This window comes from Macrobrachium rosenbergii, chromosome 51 (assembly GCF_040412425.1).
Source record: "Macrobrachium rosenbergii isolate ZJJX-2024 chromosome 51, ASM4041242v1, whole genome shotgun sequence".
NCBI lineage: Eukaryota > Metazoa > Arthropoda > Malacostraca > Decapoda > Palaemonidae > Macrobrachium > Macrobrachium rosenbergii.
Window position 1 is genome coordinate 18,099,978 of NC_089791.1, and position 21,385 is coordinate 18,121,362.

At 41.3% G+C, this 21,385-nt stretch overlaps 1 long non-coding RNA gene across 1 annotated transcript in view; it reads right to left on the reverse strand.

Annotated features, from left to right (window-relative positions):
• The window catches only part of LOC136833155 (uncharacterized), a 48,633-nt gene extending 27,702 nt beyond the window's left edge, over positions 1–20,931 (reverse strand). The window contains exon 1 of the long non-coding RNA XR_010851373.1: positions 20,790–20,931. This is a non-coding gene — a long non-coding RNA (uncharacterized lncRNA). The remainder of the gene's footprint in view (positions 1–20,789) is intronic.
• Positions 20,932–21,385: the final 454 nt, after the last annotated feature.

Below are 21,385 nucleotides of genomic sequence, written 5' to 3' on the forward strand. Positions count from 1 at the left end.
TAGAGCTATGCTTAGTTCAATCTTTAGACATTTCTTCCAACCAGGATCTCTCAGATCTTGTTAAGTCTTTCAACATGATGGTTAACAAGGGAGGAGGGCATGCCCTTGGTCATCAGACATAGTCCTCAAGTGGTTGTCTGATTCGGCGATTTGAACCCACGAGTTTCATCATCGTTGAGGGATCTGACTAATTAGACTATTTTTCTGGTTGCTCTAGCCACTGCGAGAAGAGTGAGCGAACTTCGTGCAAGAGACAGAAGGATAAGGTTTTTTCTAGGTGATGCTGTCTGTCCCCTTACCCTTGGCTTCTTGGCAAAAATGAGAATCCTTCACAACCATGGCCTGTTCTTTTTGTTATTAAAGGTTTATTGAACATCCTGGGGTACAGAGGAAGAGGAGAGAAGTCTGTGCCCCAAGAGCGCTTAAATATTACTTTTTCTAAGAGACCTGATTCTCACACTCAAACTGAGAGAATGTTCTGCCTGTGCTAAAGTTAGAGTGCACAATGTGAGCAGTAGCTGCACCAGTTGTTTTTAGCACAATCTCTCTCACTCACTTCTGACCTTTACAAACTACATTCTGGAAGTGTTGGTCTGTTTTGCTATGCATTACTTGCGAGACGTGGAGACGACTTACGAAGACTGAAGTACATTTGGACCATTGTCCATGGCTGGCGTAGTGTTCGAAAGGGAATGTAGGAAGCTAACGCTCGCTTTTTTCTTCGCTTGGACAAGGTGTTGAGTTCATGGGGAGCCTGGAGGGTACAAGGTACATAAAGTGCCCACCAGTTTTTCTGTGTAGTGTTTATTTATATAATTGCTTTTTACGTGTGGTGTAGGTGACTATTTCTCTGGTTTTGTTTTTTTATTGTACTGCACCCTGGGCAGGGGCATATTATTGTCGGCTGTTAATGATTGAGATTCCATCGTTGCAAAGTTTACTTCATCTTTGTTAGCAATCAAAGTAACTCATTCGCTATGAAGTCCACTCACTTCAGTAGAGCGACCCTGGCTATACCACCACACCGCTTCTCAGTTGCTGATGAGTGCCAACGGAGAGCAGCATCTACCTGTGCAGCTCTCACCCAGGTAGAAACAACAAGCATTGTTTCAATGCTCAGCCTATTTATTCTGTTCTCATTTCATTATCATTATTAATGTTTGAGTATACAGATGTCCATGAATCCCCCTCCTTCAATGTGGATTCAGCTAAGTAATTACAGGGTAAGTTACTTGTATAAAAATGACATTTTTATAATAAAATAAAGTTTTATGTATACTGTACTTACCCAGTAATTACTAATGGAGCCACCTCCTCCTCCTCACTTTAGAGCATAAACAAAAAGTGAAGCTCTTGGCTTAGGTTGTTTCTCTCACCCCAAAAGTGGGCGGGTTAGTCACCGACATAAACAAAAGAGTATCGCTACTGCGAATTTCAAAATTGAATCTGCTGCATCAAGTTAGAAAACTCTTAGCTAGTAATTTACTGGAAGTAAGTATATATAAAACTTTATTTTATTATAAAATGTCATTTTACTGCTCTTTTCACACTGATAAAAGATAAATGCGTAAAGCTCGTATTATGGTGAAATCAAGTGAAAATAGCGGATGTAATGTTTATATTTTTACACAAAAACATGCTCCCAGTACCACTATTAGCGGCAAAAAATGTTACTTTAATGCCATCTATTAACGATAAAAATAACCAAACTTAGTTCACAAGATGTATTAAGTCATATTTCAATTTACAACACTGTATAATGAAAAATAACTTATCCAATATATATAGAGTATCTAGGAATTCATTTACAGCTAACTAGAAACAGAAAATCCCTCTGACTAGAGTTAAACATGGTAGAAATAAACTTACCTCATAATCGCCCTCAGCTGATGTCCAAACCAAAACATTGACCCATGCAAAATTAGCCTCAAGGGTTAGGTCTTCAAAGCCATGATATGTGAGTATATGGTAATTAGATGAGGGAAACTTCGCAACTGAAGAATTACTTCATTGCATTTATCTGATGCACTAGTGTACCCATACTGGCTAACATTGAGAGGGTTGGAAATGTCAAACCCTTAGCTAGGCCCAAGATAATTTTCAAACTGCATACATATAGGGCAATATGGCAAGATGGAGTAACACTGAGCAAAACACAACACATTTAAATACCAATTCATAACCCATTCACTATCACGCTATACATAGCCTAAGACTAGGGTGACTACAGATAAAGAAAAATCGTGCAGCTTAATAGTATAAGATGGTGAAACATGGGCAGTAAAACACAAAACTAATTCAGTATTTCAATACGAAAATTTTCAGAAAACCGTCTGGCTAGTACGGTTGGTTAACGTGTTGGCCTCATAATGTGGGGACCAGCATTCGGCTCCCGTCAAGGGGAGTGATAGTGAGACTCTACCCGGATGTTTACTGCCATGAGTGATGTCAAGGTAGGGAGTTGGGGTTCGGTTGACCACCAAATTTAACTTTAAAGCACATCCAAATGAAAAGCATAGTTCCTTTTTAGTTTCAAATCACTCATCTGTCCACTGAGCTACCCACCTACATCATAACCTGCAACTCCATACTATTGCATTATTAACATGAAGAGTACACAAAAATAAATATTCTGTTCAGCGATAATATTAACCTGCAAACCACTGCACTCAAAATAATCTATGGGTAATGCGAACAATAGGCTATCCATAATTACCTATGGAGGATAAATCAGTCAAAATGACAAAATAATGTCATCACTGTATCAGAGAAAGCCCACCACACTTAGAGTACTTCAAGAAGAGTTGACCCAATTACAGAGACTAACAAAGTCAAATATTCTCAAAATCACCATAAACTTTTCTCAATAACAGCAAATACAATTAACCCTTAATGGACGGCATAATTTATCAATGTGCAGCACCCCAGACCAGGTAAACTTTGAGGTCGGCAAAATAAAAAAATCACATCAATGGAAAGAGATAAACGTACATTCACCTGTATAAATAAAAAGTTCTAAAAAATTTTCCCTACCACAAGAAGTTGAAAATGCTTATTTACAACCCCTCAGGGGCCTCATTTACAAGACACCGTAAATTTTACCAACTTATATGTTTTTTCTAATAAATAAGTTTTTTGATTTGTAAAATTATTATTACTGCTCATACAATATCAAAACAGATAAGAAATAACATATTTTTGCATTTTTGTTGTAAAATATTCACATAAATTTACGAGAAGATAGATTCTGTAACTTTTTGTACTTTTACATGCTTTTTCTAATATTCCTTGCAATTTTCTTTGTAAAATTACATTTACAACCGAGATACTATCATAAAAGACAACAACAAAAGCAACAGCAACCCCTTTGTATATTTACAAGCAAATTTACAAAAAAAGACTCGTGAAGAGAGATGCAGTACCTTCCCCTGAAGTCACAAGCATTACTGATGGCCTCTCTTCACTTCTGTATAAAAGTTGCCATTAGTGGTTATAGCATATAGAAATGTGCTTTGTTTCTGAATCATTACCATAACAGTGTGCGAATTTGCTTCACACTGAAGAGCAATCGTCCACCTCCCCTACCCTGTTTTACTTCACACTGAAGTCTCAACCGTCCACTAAGGGTTAACCCACCATGAAAACAATCTCATCCATAATGGCCTAAACATGACAATCCAATACTATAGCAGACTAGCACCCCACAGTGCTGTATATAAATAAATATTAAAAAAGTAACATTACAATGTATAATGTAAGAAAATACAGTAATTTTAGGTAATTTATCCTCCACAGAGTTTTAATTTTAGGTAATTTATCCTCACAGAGTTTTAAGTAAGTTATCCTTGCAGTTACTTTATTATAGCTTTAGGTCACATCAGCACTTCAAAACGCTAACTTAAAAGACACTGGGCCTACTTTAGATTTAAGTTGAAGCGCATGAATGACTGAAGTGAAGATTTCTGATCGATAATTAGCTCCATGCATGGCGCAGAATGGAATAAGGTGTAACCAGCATTTAATGCAGGCCAACAATACAAAAATGGCCAAGATATCCATTTATGATTTAGTCTTCACTTCTATGCATCCACTAAACTCTTTTCATTGCAGCCTGGTATCCAAAGTGTGAAAAGAGGTTGTCGAGGGAATCTTCAGGCCAGTATACCTGAACCCACAAGTCAAGTAGCTGAATTCACTGACTACCATTCTCCCTGTTTCACACACTTGCTTGAAAACAAAAGGTTAGGTCCCAAGAATCATAGCTTATTTTGGTACTTGGACCACCCAACAACAGATAGGCCATTATGAAAATTATAATGACTTAAGTTAAAATGACTGACATTTTATCCTAAACTATTCATGCAACTAATGAACACCACAGTGAAAAATTACCCTTTCATATGCCAAGACACAAGACCGAGAAAATATAATGCAAAAAATTATAAAAATTTTTTACAACACATTACATTTAACAGAAAAACACTTGTGGTTACTAATTTTACTGCTACAGTAAACCATTTTTGCAAAAGTCCTGAAGCTTATCACAGAGTGCATTTACTAAGTCACTGTTAATGGAAGCTGTTTGAAAACTTTTGTTTCAAGTCCCTTAATTCCTATCAGGAGAAATACAAGTGAAAATAACTAAACACAAGTTTGAAGTAGACATCATGGTTGGATTAAGATTCAATCCACTAAATTCATCATATTCATGCTAAACAATAAAGAAACATCAAAGAAAATTTAATTAAAATTCGGTAGCATTACAAAATATGTGCTATTGTAGCAACCTCACAAATGATTTAAGCTGTATTTTGTTGAAAGCAAACTTAGGTGAACTAGGATGCATTGTTAGTTTCACTGAGGAACTAAATTAAACTTACTGTTTATATTAATACAAAGATTTTTGCTTGACATAAATCATGAACTAAACCATTTTTTTATCTGCAAACATAGATTTCTTTTTAACGGATAAAAATGTGTTTTGATAGATGGCCAAGAAAGCTAATGCAGTATTATTGACTTGACTAATTCAAACATGATATTTTAATGATAAAATAAGGTTTGTCTATACTTACCTGGATATATATATAGCTGTATTCTCCAAACCGACAGAATTCACAAAACTTACGACACACGCGGTGGGAGTCCAGGTGGTTAGTACCATTCCGCCGCTGGGAGGCGGATATCAGAACCATTCCCATTTTCTATTCAGATTTTCATAACGCCGTTGTCTCCTGAGGGGAGTGAGGGTGGTTACTTAATATATATCTGTTAGTAAGTATGAACAAACTTTATTTTATCATTAAAATATCATTTTGTTCATGAAACTTACCTGTCAGATATATATATATAGCTGAATCCACCTTGGAGAGGGGCAGAGACAGCCAAGGATTGAGAAAAAAACAATGTAGATGATTAAACATTTTGGTTCCTTACCTTTTAGCATAGCTGACTGGAGTGGTTACTGTCACTCTAGTCTGCGTCTGCTTTACTGGAGTTTCCAAGCGAGGTAGTGACCTATGGTTGGAGAGTTCCAGATGATCTGCCAACGGGGACGTGACCACATGTGACCAGATCATGGCCCTCAAGAAGAGGAAGCAAAAGACAAAATAACCACCTGGCCCAACACCAAACACTGACTAGTTAAAAACTAAGGAAAGGGAAGACTGCCCCACAGTCTACCCAACAACCATAAAAACACAACCAAAATTTTTTAAAACTATTTCTAACCAACATTACAGGATAGGATGGGTACTGCCTCCTCCCCTCAAGATCATTACCAGTCAAACGTATGGTCCCAATGAACAGCAAGATGCTACACTGTTCTTACGCCTTTTAGGTAATGAGGCTAAACACAGAATGATTCTCAATAGGTGGCATTGAGAATGTCGCTCAGAGCCATGTTCTTTTGAAAGGCTACTGGACGTTGCAGCTGCCCAACCTCATGCCTTAACTTTCAAAAGTTTGGAGTCACTCTCCTGACAACTTTAGAGTGATGGTGGACTCAAGAAGAAAGCCAGCGCATTCTTTGACATGGTTTATCAGGTCTTCTCACCGAGCACCATAAATTATCCGCAAGACCTCTTGACTCTTCCTTCGTCTTGTCCAAGTAGAACTTTAGAGCCCGAACAGGGCATAGCAATCTTCCTGGTTCCTGACCCAGAATACCTGCCAAACCTTTCATTTCAAAGGACTTGGGCCAGGGTGAGAAGGGTTCTCATTCTTGGCAAGAAACTTAGGGTTGAAGAGAGCACACCGCATCGTATCCTTTAAAACCAATTAACTTGGATATTGCATGAATCTCACTGATTCTCTTTGCAGTAGCGAGCAACTAAAATAACGTCTTCTTTGTTACATCCTCAAAGATGCAGAGTGAAGAGGTTCAAAAGGGCTGCATCAAAACTTAAGAACTACGTCCCAATTCCAAGCAGAACCAATTAGCTGATGAACCTAGAGTGCCGAAAGAGCTAATGAAGATCATGGAGGTCCTTACTGTCAGACAAATCTAGTCCTCTGTGTCTGAAAACCATCGAAAAGCATGCTCTATAACACTTGATAGTCGGAACTGCCAAATTGAGTTTTTTCTTAAGTAAAGGAAAAAATCTGCAATCTGACATGATAGGGAAGAGAAATCCTCTGCGTTTTACACCAACTGTCGAAATTGCCCACTTCGACTGGTAAACCGCTGATCGAAGATGTTCTCCTGGCTCGCGATGGCTCTTGCCACCTGGCTTTCGAAAAACCCCTGCGCTCTGACCAGCATTTCCTGATAGTCTGAACGAGGCGCATGTTCAGAGCCGGGAGGTTTTGATGATATTCAGTGGGGCTGTCTGAGCAGGTCTGGCAAAAGAAGGCAACACCTCGGAACGTCTACCAGTAGCGAGATTACCTCCGGAACCACTCCTTGTAAGGCCAAAACGGAGCGATCAGGGTCATCCTTTGTGTCTTGTGAGGCCGCCAACTTCCTGACCACTTCTCCCAGGATCTTGAAGGGAGAGGGAAAGGGCGTATAAGGTCCAGACGAGACCAGTCCCAAAGAAGAGCGTCTATTGATACTGCCCTGGATCCAGGACAGGAGAGCAGTAGAGCGGAAGCCTGTTGTTCTTCTGAGGTTGCAAACAGGTCTACAAGGGTCGACCCCATAAGTTTCCACAGTTTTTGACAACCTCCTGGTTCAGAGTCCACTCTGTCGGGGCAGTTGATGGCGCGACTTAGCAGGTCCGCTCTCACGTTCTGAACGCCTGCAACAAAACTCGTCAGGATCGTAATGTTCCAGGAACTCGCCCACAACAGGATCTCTTTTGCAAGGCTGAACAGGGAACGAGAGTGAGTGCCACCTTTTTTCAGGTAATCCTAGAGCTGTGGTATTGTCCGTTTACCTTTGGACTGTGCGATTGCATCGACACTTGATCTTGAAGAATCGGAGAGCTAGAAGAATCGCCCTAAATCATATTGATATGCCAGGTCACCTGTCCCCTCTCCAGGTTGCCTGACACTTCTCTCTTCCCCAATGTTGCTCCTCACCCCAACATTGGACGCCGGAGAACAACACTAGGTCGGGGTTCGGAAGGCTGAGGACACGCCTTCTGAAATTTCGAGGATCCAACCACCACCTGAGATGCTCTTTCACCTCAGGAAAGTTTGAGAGACAACTTCCGAGATTTTTCCTTGTCTTCCCAGTTGTCTTGCAGGAAGAACTGAAGAGGCCTGAGATGCAGTCTCCCCAGGGAAACAAACTTTTCCAGTGAGGAAATGGTCCCCAGCAGACTCATCCACTCCCTCACCGAACATGTTTCTTTTCCTAGAAGGCTAGGACTTTTTCCGTAGCACAGCTGTTGGCGTTCGGGACGGAAAAGCTATAAAAGCCACTGAGTCCATCTGAATCTCCCAGATACACGATGGACTGTGTTGGGGTCAGGTGTGACTTTTCAGTTGACCAGCAGTCCGAGGTTCTTTTCGTCAGGTTCAAAGTTGCTTGAAGATCCTCCAGACACCTTCCTCGATGACGCTCCAATCAGCCAGTCGTCCAAGTAGAGAGAGCGACACACACGTACGCCTGAGAAGTCAGATGCAGCCACCTAGCTACATTCTCCATAACGATGACGGTGAAAATCAATGGTATGGCTGTGGACAGGCCAAAGCAAAGAGCTCTGAATTGGATACACCTTTCCCTTCAAGACAACCTCAGGAACTTCCTTGACTGAGGATGTATCGGGACGTGAAGATAAGCGTCCTGAAGATCCGGGATACCATCCAATCCCCCTGGTCTTAAGGCTCCTAGAACAGACTGAGCCGTCTCCATCTTGAAAGTTTCTTTCCGACCAAGCGGTTCAGGCTGCTGACATTCAGCACAGGTCTCCAACTTCCCGACTGTTTTGGGACCAGGAACAACCTGTTGTAGAAGCCTGGGGAATCCAGGTCTAAGACCTGTTCTACTGCTCTCTTGACGAGCATTTGCCGCAGCAGGTCGTACAGGATCTCTTGTTTCTCTGGATGGCAATTGGAGAGAGGTCCAAAAAGGCTTAAGGGAGGAGGGGGAGAAAGGAAGGGATCTTGTATCCTTTCTCTAAAACCGAAAGAGGGACCCAACTGTCTGCCCCTCTCACTTTCCAGGCCTCGGCAAACGCAAAAGCCTGGCACCCACCGGTATCTGGAGGAGAATCACATCACTTGCCCCTACCTCTTGCAAGGGCTTTTCCTCTCGAGAGGTTCTTTCCTCGGAAGAAGGCTTTGAAGATGATCCGGCCGCGAAGAGGCTTCTTCATCTTGGGTGACTGCTGACGGGTTGGCGTCAACTGAGGTCAAAGAAGAACCAAAGGGCGCTTAGAAGACCTGCCAACAGGTCCTGTGTGGTCTTTTCTTGCAAGGCTTGCAGCGATGTCCTTAACCATCAAGCCGAAAAAGATGACTAGAAAGGGGAGCAAAACAACAGTTCTCCTTTCTGTGCCAGAAACGGACTTCGTGGCGAGAAACCGCAGAAGTGACCTCTTCTTGAAAACTCCAGTCGCAAAGTGCGAGGCCAAGTTCGTCAGAACCATCTCGGACCGCCTTGTCCATGCAAGACAAGATGCTGGAAAGGTCCGATGAGGAGATCTAATCCTGACTCCGCGACTTAAGGTCCAAAGCCCAAGGCACCAGTCAAGGAAGTTGAAAACTTAGCGTCTTGAAGAGGCCCTTTAAAAGATGGTCCATCTCCGTAAGAGTCCAGGAACCTTGGCCGTCGACAGATGAGGCCTCCTACTGAATCGACGAGAGGCAAAGTCCCCTTAGATGAGGAAGGGAAGACGCGTAAGCCAAAGTCTTCTCCGGTCTCATACCACATGGCTGCTTTACCAGAGAGTCTTGAAGGGGGAAGGGTGAAAGACTCACCTTCCTTGAGCTTTCGGGAGTCCATCACAAATGGACTTTCTTGAAGGCCCGCTAGTGGAAAGCGATTTAGTCATCTTCAGAAATCTGGAGTCCTTAGACAAAGTCGGGGTCAGTTGAGAAGGAGGAGAGAGAGGTACCGCCGGCAGAAACTTGTCGGGAAACAATTCCTTCAAAGCTTGACGAGAATCTGTTAGTCCGAGGACGAGACTGATCTTAATCTCTTTATTCAGACCTGAGACGAAGAGTCTATCTCCAACGATCGGCGGGGAAGTGGCAGAGAGAAGTTGGAGAGGAAACACGCCGCAGGGACCTCTGGCGAGGAAGAAGTTGGCGGCTACAGAGGAATGAAGGACACGAGAGACGCATTGCAACGGCAGGTGGAGCGTCTTGAAGGGAGTCATGAACGTACTGCTCAGGAGCACGTCTGGCAGCATGAAGATTTTGAGCGATCGAAAGGCCACGTCTGGCAGCATGAGCTAACGCCAGGCGTGGCGCGTCTGGCAGCATGACGGGATCTCGTCCCAAGAGCGTCAAGAGTTGGGAGCCTGGACGCAGCGTCATCAACAAAAAGGTGAACGTGGCGTCTAGAACGAAGGGAGAGGAGGGCGCCCTGGGTGACGTCAAGACGGTCTCCAACACCTCTCGGGGAAGATGATCTAGGAGTTCCTTCCACGACGAGCAGGCGAAGCAAAAACACGAAGGTGACGAACGAGGGAGCAGGAGAACATCCTTCCGACTTAACAGGACCTGGACTCTCTCTCTGCAATGAATGAGGATCCAGTTGCTGCTGCATGGAGGCAATAAGGGTCCTGACGTTGGAGACGCCTCTCTCTGAGGTACGTGAATTTGGAGGAAGAGGGGCGAGGGACGCCCTAATCCTCTTCTCCTGAGGAGGGAGAGCCCTGTCTCTGGAGCCGACTTGGGGCTCAAACACGTCATCATCGGAAAACGTCTTTACTTCTTTGGCGGGGAATATCCACAAACTCTGGGAAGAGCACAGAGTAGGAGAGAAGAGGACGGAAGCCCCCCTCCTCCCCTAAAGCTTCTCTTAAGAGGCGAGAGTCCAACCGACGGTTCCAACCCCTGCGTGGGAGGACGTGTCAGAGGACGAGAAGCAGTCCTTCAGGACACGAGCATGAGCCGCATCCCTCGGGCAGCCTGAGAAACGTCTTCAGGACCTGCCGCCAAGGGACGCCAGATCGGTGGGGTTCCCCGTCAACCTCCTTTCGGCTCGACATGCCCTCCCTGAGTCCTGGGGAGTCCAGAGGTCCAGGCCTAGAGGCATGATGGGGCCGGTCTGACGCCCCCTCCACTACACAGGGGGCACTAGTCACTTCACAACACTTTTCTTGAGATTGCTGACACCTTTAGATTCTAATGCACGAATCGACTCCATCACGAGAGCCAAGGTGGTCTCCTTCTGCAGCACGATCTCAGGGGCTGAGACAAAACCATGAGGTTAGGTTCTAAAAGGTACAGGGGAAAGGCCGACATCAACATCTAAGGATGCACTCTGAGGAAGACCTCCTCAGTCGATCACGCCCAATTTACATATTTATCATACGCTTCCATTCATTTTCATTCATCACACACTATCATTTCAGCATAAAGCCCTACAGTTAGAACATTCATTAGGTACCGCAGCTTTCGCAACCTCAACACTCAGACATCACACACACACATGGGCAGAGCATAAAGACATAATGATAGTCTAATTCAAAACCAAAGAAAAGTCTTCGCGTATGCCTCACTTTCCAAAAGTCAAAATACCAAAGACAAAGACCAAGCAAAAAAGCAAATCCTATAGACAGAGGTGCAGACAACAGGTGTTGACAACACCGGCGACAAGAAAAGTCAAAATGGAAATATCCGCCTCCAGCGGCGGAATGGGTACTAACCACCTGACTCCCACTGGGTGTGTGTCAAGTTTCACAGAATCCAGAGAATACAGCTATATATATATCTGACAGGTAAGTTTCATGAACAAATATTAAATTACAATCATGAAAAAGTACAGACAACGTAAATGCTTTTTAGACATTAGACATTGTTAATTTTGACATGCAATTTTTTAAATAATTTAATAAGGCAAATTTGATGTGGTATATGATTCATTAAAACCCTTTATCATTTTAATGTGTTAATGACTATTATTACTCTGAACAGTATAAATGGGATGATTCAAATTTCCATACCATATGCTTTTTCAGCTCTGAAAATGCATCCAGCAGTGACTGGGGAATGGTAAATAACCACAATGCCCGCCGCTTAACACTGCGTTTATCCATCAAATTTGCTATTCATGTTAATAGTCAGCAACTGACTCCAAATTTGAAATTTACATCTGTTCGGACAAGAATGCAGCTAGCTCAAGTTATAGTTCTGAATACAGGTAAGTGATTTCAGAACAAAAGAAAATTAGTGTAATTCATAAGAAATATCATCAGTTGAAGTGAAAAACTAACTTGTGCAGGCACTATCAGTCAAAAGCACTAACACAGGGAAAAAAAAAGTAAAATTTTCAATCAAATAAAAAAAATAATCTGAATACTGTCATGAAATCAAGTAATAATACAAAGCATTTTCAATTTAGCAGAAATGGAAAATAAGTCAGCTTCACAAAATGGGATGTATTTGTAAATCATGACGAATAAAACAATTAATAAATCATAATGAACAAAGTAAAGTGTGACTTTCAACTCCTCAATTTATTCACAGTTTAGACAAAGTAAGTTCAATTTTGAGGCTATACAAACAAAATTACATCTAGTAAGTTATTATCTTGAAAACTGGTTAACAGCTTGCATGTCATGTCTTAGCAACATCTAGAGGGGACCATTAGTTATTTTTATTTTTCAATCTTTGAACCACATTTTGGACTATCATGAGATTATTTCAGATACTCCATAAAATGACTTTATACAGCTGTTAGGTTATAATACACTGTAGAAATATCAACACTAGGCTGTGTTTACATACAATATGACAAATTTTTAAGGAATTTGTATTTTTCCTAACATACAAACCTGAAGTCTTTACATATGGGATTAACATTCAGCAAGCTGGAAATCCATTAAACTTTGTAAGGATTCTGGCAACAGTTACTGATGGTAGGCAGAGCACTGCCAACAAGTCGGCAAAGTACACCTAGTTCTATCAGGTTACCTTTTGCCAAATAGAGAATGAGGGTGGTAAGAGCGTGGCCTTAATGTAACGACCCCAGGTTTGTATGTTAGGAAAAATACAAATTACTTAAAATTTGTCATCTGTTCCCTAGAATAAAACCCTCAGTCTTTACATTTGGGGAGACTTACTTTGCAGAGATCAGTAAATCTCTGAACAACTGGTAGCTTAGCTCGCCTGGGTACTCTCTTCCTGGTCATGAAAAAGCAAAGGGAGGAGGCCATACCTCTGATCTATGGAACGAGAGATGCTCAATCATCAGACTTCTGGCATTTCAAATTAAAGGACTGTAATATCCTTGATTCAAAAAGGTTTGAAAACCCACGGTGTCTGAGACTATAAAGCTAAGAATAGCCAACTGGTTGCTCGTAGTCAGTCCCTCTCTCCTTGCTAGAGAGGAAGGGAGGATCTGCATCTACTAATCCAAATGAGAGTTAGATTATAGATAGGATGCTCAGTCATCACTGCCGCCACTGCACACCAGTCCAGCCTGTGACAGCTAAGCTAAGTGTTCCTCTGCCCTGGAAGGAAGAAGACAGGAGAAAGGGAGGAGGCCAGTCCCCCAAACACCTTCCCCTTGCAGCTGCACAAGCTTTAGGCAAGATGCAACCTGTCCCTCAAGACTAGGTGAACTATATTACTTGTTGAGCATCCACCATAGGATCCAAGGAAAAGGAGCCTAAGGACCCCACTATAGGATCCAAGGAAAAGGAGTCTAAGGACCTACGGGCAACATCCCAAGGTAAAAGGAGACAAATGTGGTCGGCAAGATTAAATTCTATCTTAGAACTCAACCGACAGGTTCTTCCTGAATACAATGGACAGACCAATGCCCCTGACCTCGAAAGATCTGGTCTGAAACGTACTGATGACCACCAATTAGTTGTGGGGTACGCTCATCTGATCATCTCGCTAGTCAGAGAAATGACAATTGGACAACGTTTCTCGGCCAACTCGAAGATAACAAAAGAGTAATTGACGTTGGGTTGAAAGCCTAGTTTTTACGGAGGCAACATAGACGTCATACTGTCACTGGCACCACAGGACCATAGAAGTGGAATGAACCCTCTCACTGATCACTTCGAAACACGTAGAATGACAAAATGCGTAAGCTTCCAGAGGTAAATGAGTACCAAGGATGTCTTACTTTATTCAAAGGTGAAAGAAGACAGAACAGAAGAGCGCCAACTTCAGTAAGTTGAGAAAGAAGGATTATGATCAAGCTTCTTCAGAGGTTGAACAAATTTCCAGAAGTCAAGATGCCAAGATCAACTGTCCTTATCTCCTGACTTCAACAAGTAGCCTACATGTTGTAATTACACCCATCTTGCTTGGGATGTCTGGTTGGCCACTCCACTGAATATTCTTCTGTCTGCTCGTCTACTTGCACTGCAATATAGCAGGTGAAAGGACACTAGGACCTTTTGTTGACCATGTCACTACCGTGATGTCATTGCTATCACACCAAGGAGTGTCTATCTTGGATCTTGAGACCCTTAAAAGTCTAAAAAGAACTGTGCTTAAGTTCCAAGAAAGGAATTGTAGGAGACTGCTGCCCTGGTCAATGTTCCGAAGAAAGAAAAATCTCTGAAGGAGGATAGTGTAACCATGGCACTACCTTGGTGTCGTTGCTATCAAAGAGTGCCTGTTTGGACACTGAGACTCCTGAAACTGTCTTAAGATCCACATCATATTCTCTCCTCGAGTTGTGGGTCAACTGGTAATTACAGCAGCAGCAGCTACTGCCTACATCTCTCACTCCTCACAGGATGAGTGTGACTACGTCAGGTCAAAAGAAATGGAGCTCCTAGACCCCGTTTCTTGACTTAGCAGGAACCAAAACAAGTCGTCGGAACTTAGTTTGGAGGTATTGTTGATCTCCCAACGAATTACGCAAAATGACAGGAAGTTGTATGCACAAGACTTAAATCATGGATGCGAAGCCAAACTTGTCTGTCATACATCCATCACCCTGGAGTGTGTCTGGTTGACTGCTGAGCCGTGTGCTACTGAAAACCATGCACCCACACCACCAATGGAATGTGTCTGGTTGACTGCTGTACCGAGGGTGCCGCTGTGCTGAGTGTGCTACTGCAAACCCGTGCACCCACACCGTCAATTGAGGATATGATAGGACACCAGCCCCCACTAGCCATATCCATAACATCCAGTAATCATTTACAATGTCACAAATCAGGCAGGCATACATTGCAAATTACAGCAACATGATTTACATGTATTTATCAACAAATTTACATTATATCTACCCACTTATACTGTAAAAGCTACTCATATTTAAATTTAAATTGCTGGAACTTAACTGGTTTGTCACCTTATTTGTTTAGAGAGAGAGAGAGAGAGAGAGAGAGAGAGAGAGAGAGAGAGAGTGTGTGTGTGTGTGTGTGTGTGTGTGTGTGTGTGTGTGTGTGTGTGTGTGTGTGTGTGTGTGTGTGTGTGTGTGTGTGTGTGTGCGCTGCTGTAAGTAGCACATCAGTAAAAGCTATACATCACAAACTGGATGGCATTCCCAGGCAAGGGGTCATAAAGAGGATATTTCATGCAGCAAAAATAAGTCATCAAAAGAATGCATTAAAGTCTCGATGGGTTCACGTAAATCTGTTATTTTTATGCTGCCTACATGAACATGATGGCAGCTCCTATGCCAAGATAGGCAGCTGATGCAAGAATTCTAAGGAAAGACTTTCGCTGCTGCCATAAACCAGCAACCCAGAGGCTCACTCTCTGCTTGGGAAAGAGATAGAAATCTCGAAGTTCATTGCCACTAAAATCAAGAAAGAAAACTGTCCTATGGCCAAACCATAAGTTCACCAGGACAAACCAACATACTCAAGATGGTGTTCTTGTTGGTCACCCTTATGGGGGTACTAGTATTTTATGGAATAAATCCCTTGCTCTCTGTAGCAGCATAGTGTAATATGATGATGATAGACTTCTACGGCTTTCTATAACTCCAATATTTGTTTTTGAATGTACTATAGCGGTCAGTTTATTTAATGGGTTCCGTTTCTTACCGTCGTGAAACCGTAAAATCATTTGTAAACCGAAAAATCGTCAAAAATCCTAAAGAAAACCTTACTTTCAATGCTTTGGGTGCATTGAAAACGATGTAAACTGCATTTTATTGAGTTTTAATAAAAAAAACCTCCAAATTTTGATTATCCTGTCGCTTCGAGCCATATTTCTTCCATCAGATTGGCATACGACGATCGTAACCCTGGAACATGCGTCGTAAACCGGGAAATAATTCTGATGAATACATTTGAAAGCGTCAGAACCCTCGAACGTCGTGTCGGGACCTGTCGAAAGCCGGGACCGCCTGTATAGTACTTAACTTACTTTTTGTCCAGATAACAAAATGACTGATATGTATATTAGAAAAATTGCCTCTATTGCTGATGGTAGTTATGCAGCTGGTATTGTTGTGATTGGAGATTTAATGCTAATCCCAATAACTCCTCTCATACCAAGTTACAGCAACTGTGCATTGCTAAAGGTCTTATAATGTCAGATACTAATGTTAATTGGCAACACATTTACTCATGTCAATAATGGGTCTCTTGTCACGATCTTGGGTGGATCACTGTATACCTTCACAATTGAAGCATAATGAAATAACAGATATAAGAGTAGATGAGAATTACTGTGGTCAAACCATTTTCCAGTGCATGTCACTTTTAATTTACAAAACTTGCCTCTAGTCTAGCTGCTGTGCTGGGTGATGATCGGGAGGGAAAAAATAACTGGAATTTTAGTAATACTGATTTGTGTACAAATTTCTATTCTGCTTTGTGGCAGAGGCTGGATTTTGAGCCTTAACACCCAGTTTGTGTTTGCTGTGGAGGATGTGAAAATCCTAGTCACCACGGGTGTATTTGGAATTTCTCTGGACTTATTCTATTCATACTACTCACCAGGTTGGTAGGGAGGTTTCTGGTAGTGTAAACTCTGGGAGACAATGTATTCTGAGATGGAATGACTTTATCAAGGATTTCTATTTAGCCACTAAAGAAGCTTTAAGGCATGGAATAGTGGCTCTCTACAATTTAGCCCAGCAGTATGTCTGATGAGATGATCTCGGGCTGAATTTCAACATGACTTGCGACAAAGACTGCAAGAAGAGGACGTGCAATGGCACAATCTAATAGACTGCATAAGTTAAGTATATCTTAGTTTAACCAGACCACTGAGCTGATTAAGATCTCTCCTAGGGCTGGCCCGCAGGATTAGATTTATTTTACGTGGCTAAGAACCTACTGGTTACCTAGCAAGGGGACCTACAGCTTACTGTGGAATCCGAACCACATTATGACGAGAAATGAATTTCTATCACCAGAAGTAAATTCCTCTAATTCTTCACTGGCCAGCCAGAGAGTCGAACGCTGAGCCAACAGCGTGCTAGCCGAGAGCTCTACCCACCCTTCCAATGAAGAACCAATAGACTGTATAATAGTGAAATCATTCTGCTCTGGAAGTAGGTCCAGTCATTGAGGAAAAATGGTCGTTTAGCTCTTCCTGAGAGGGTCGATGATGCAGTGGAAGTGAAGCTATTGCTGAACTGTGGAAAAATAAAGTTAGCCATATTTAGAATTCTCTGAATGATCAAGAGAGAAGTGAATTTTTAACCAATTAATGTTGCCTGATGCATCTGAAATGAAATCCAACCATTGTATAAAAAAAAACTTGCAAATAACAAAGATGTAGGCCTCAATTTTATTCCAAATGAATTTTTTAAAAATGCTCCACAGAATGTATTGATCATATTTTTTATTCATTTTAAGTCACTAATTTTTGCCTAACATTCTTATGAATGTCCTAATTGTGCCTCTTCTGAAGGGGAAGCTTAAAGACCCATCCAATAACTCAACTAGAGACTTATTGCCATGGTGACAGCAGCATATAAGAATTTTGAAATGGTTATTTTTGAAAGATTACAAAAATATTTGCACATCAACAATCAGTTCAGCTTCAAACCTAACCACTCCAATGAAATGCACATTTATGCCTTGTAGATGGTTGTTCGCTATTACAAGAGCTTGAATATATACACCTGTGTACCGTGTTTTCGATATCAACAGTGCATTCAATCACATTAGTTACTGGAAATTAACAAAACCAGTGGATCAAGGCACACCTCTGCTTATTGTCAAATTGTTCTCATTTTGGTTCAATACACAGTCTTCGCGTATTGGTTGGGGAAATTCTTTCTCCAAGTTTTCGAAAATGGAATGTGTTAGGGATAATTTTTGAGTCCGCATCTATTTAATATTTATGCACATGAGCTTTATTTGCATCTTGAACAGCAGTACAGTTGGATGTCATGTAGCTAATATACTGCACTCCTACGAATAATTTTTCTTATGCAGACGATTTGCTTATTTCACCAACTACATTTATTTGAACTTTGTAGCTTTGCTGCAGAGCAATGTAAAAAAATTATACATATTAAAAGCCCACTTACGAACAATTCAAGATACAAGTGGCAGTCCAGGTAATGACTGTATTGTTTATTAATGATATTTTTTGACTGAACAATATAGGAATGGGTGTATATGATGCAGTTAGGCAAGATAACTAAAAAAAATTTACCGTATGTGAGAAGTCTACCATCTTTTGTTTATGTTTTTATGCAAAAAAGCTCTACAGGGCACCATGTTTAGTACCAGCACCTCAGGGATGAGCCTAAAAACAAATGGCAGTAAATTCCTCACATTTAGGTAAATTTCTGAAGTTACCTCACTTGTACTGCATCTTATAGGCTACACCTTTCCTATACTGTAGAGTAAAAAATTTTTATTAATAAACTATCTCTGTGCAGGGCTCTGCCTTACGATTACCCTATTATTATATAAATATTAAAAGGATTATATGGTTCTTATGCCTTTTGAGACAATGATTATTGCCACAAACCATCACCTGCTTCAAAACTTTATCTAACATTTCTAAACTCAAAGTAATCCAATGGTAAACAACTATATGTTAGTCTTACCCTTAGGAATTAACATGCTGTTTATCAAAACTGGGTTAGGTTATGCTATAATTTTCAGTTTCACTAACCTAGGTAAATTTGTTTGAATTAATTTTTTTTTTTATATATTTCAGCTAGTTTGGAAGTACATGTAGGCTACTGAGGGTCTGTGCTTCATTTACAGATAACCTGTTTGTTGCAGTCTATAATCAATGGGAGGTTTAAATTGGCTCATGAAATCATGGGGACCTAAAGTACGTTACTCTTGCCTACTTGAAACTTCCAGGTCAAAATGGGAAATGTTACCATAATGGTAAAATTAAATTAACTCTGCAGCAATTTAGAGTCAATGGAGATGATGATACACCACCTTCCTAGGAAAAGTTAAGCAATGAACAAGAGGCTAGTGAGCATTTTAAAAGTTAACTAAGTTCTCTACCACACTTTATTATGATACCATACAGTAACTGTAATGAGATTGATGTTGGGGAGACAGGTAGATCAATCTTGCAGAGATTACTAGAGTACAAAAGATCAATAAAACATTCTTCAGAGAATTCAGGGGTTTTCATATATATTAGGGATAAAGGCCAAACCATAAAACTGAGAGGGGCTGAGCTGGTTTTAAAAAGAAGCTGTCTACACAAAGGAAGATGCTGGAATCTGCCACCATCAGTCACACCAGCAATATGAACCTGTCAGGAGGACACTGGATTTCACCAAGGTTACTCATCAGGCCTGTTCTCAAGCTGGCATTCCAGCAGATGTGCCCCACCAGACTTAATGCAGATAGGAACTAAGGAGGCCCAAAATACAATTCTAACCTTTTTCCCATTCATTCTGAGTCAATGGTCACCTACATAACACCAACCTATTTTCCATCCACCCGGGGTCACCAGTCATCTACATAGCACCAACAATGTACTGCCACAAATGCATATGCCTTATATGTACTCATCAACTCATCACATATTAGTCCATATTTCACCTGTGCACTGGGATACAATAGTAGTATCACAAATATATGGTTGCTGGGCATGCCTTATATAGTGTTTGGGCCTTTTATCTTCGGTAATTCCTAAGCCAGCTGTCAAGGGTGAAGACCATGGCAATTGACGTTTTCTGTTATTTTACTTCTTTAGAGAATTTAAAGTAATATTTTGGTCGGCCGGCTGTAACTAAGCTGTCATTGACCTTTGAAGACTCGACTTTGTGTTACCTAATGTAAATTGGTCTAAGCCGGCATGCAGCCCCCAACCTCCCCCAGCTAATACGGCAAAATTGTAACCAGTAAGTCCCTAAAAATACCCAACCCAACGTGCCCTAGAGGTGCCTTCTGGTTACAATTTTGCAGCTATTAGTTAGGGGAGGTGGGGCTTGTCATGAGAATGCCGGCTTAGACCAGCTGCTAGGGGTACTTAAGTGTAGTCTTCCAAAGGTCAACACGGTATATTTACAAATGGTCACAAAATATGACTTTAAATTTTGTAAAGCAAGTAAAATAACATGAAAAACGCCAATTGCCACAGTCTGAAGCTCACGTGACAGCCGGCTTAGAATTACCTTATCTTCAAGCATAGTCTAGCTTGCAATGCTCTGGCTCAATCTTGTCAAATCTCATTCTATGCTACCTAGACAATACACCATGTAAACTATACCTAACTAGGTTATTTTACACACCGATATTTACATTAGAGACCAGGATGAGCTAATAATGGCAATTCCATATGACAGCCTAGCAATGATAGCTTTCCTTGTATTTGGTTTTAGTTACACTAAACCATAGTCCGAAATTCTTCAGAATAACATTCCCATTACAAATGTACTTAAGCAGCCTTACATTGACAGACATGACTTAAATTTGTTTAAAACCAAGTAGACGAATGGCCTCCCTTCTGGATAGGCCTAGACTAGCCTACGCCAGTGAAACTTCATGCTATATAGGCCATGGCCTACAAAGAGTCCTTAGAAATGCATTCCAATCTTAGGCTAACCTTTGTCAACTTCAAGTTCAATCAGCCCAATACGAATCTGTCCTCTATGCTATCTAGGTCGTCGATTGGGCCATTAACCATATTTTAGGGCAGATTACAACTTTTCACTTTAACTAGGCTAATGCTGGCAATGGCCGGTTAAATGTCTACTTCACTTTGAAGAGCATAATACCTCTATTTTGCTCTTGCATGCAATCACAGTGTGTAACCTAACCATCTACGGTACAAATATATTTATGCATTCGGGCATGACTTACATTTAGCTAAAAAGGAGAGCTGACCTGACTCCTATCACCACACCACCACAATTGCCATCACTATTACTACGTCAGTAAGTAAAGGACTATGAAGCGAAAAAAGGGATGTGGTGAGTGACAAAGGACTAAGTCAAGTCACGTGACTTAAGTTCCAGTAATGCCCTGACGTATCTGAACACTATTTCGAACCATTTTTCGCTAATCTTAGCACTATTTAGAGATCGTATTGCAAAACGGATGTTTCAGATACGACACATTGCACTAAAGACTTTTCAGATAGGGCTGACGGAATCTATCGTAATTCGATGTAACGGTTTAGACAGGACGAGTGGAACCATTATACAGTAACGTTTACTGAAAACCCATCATCATGCCTCTGATTGCATGTTTATGCTTCATAATGACATTTAAACAACAGCAATTTTGTGATGCTATCATAAAATAAATGACGGAAACTGTCTAGAAAAAACAATACAGCTTTCGGCTAGCTGATATGAGCAGTAACCAGATACAGGAACCTATAAAACTCATTAATGATCTTTGACATGATGCAGGACAGATTTGGCAAATCAGCAATAAAGAAAGCTTTCCCCTGA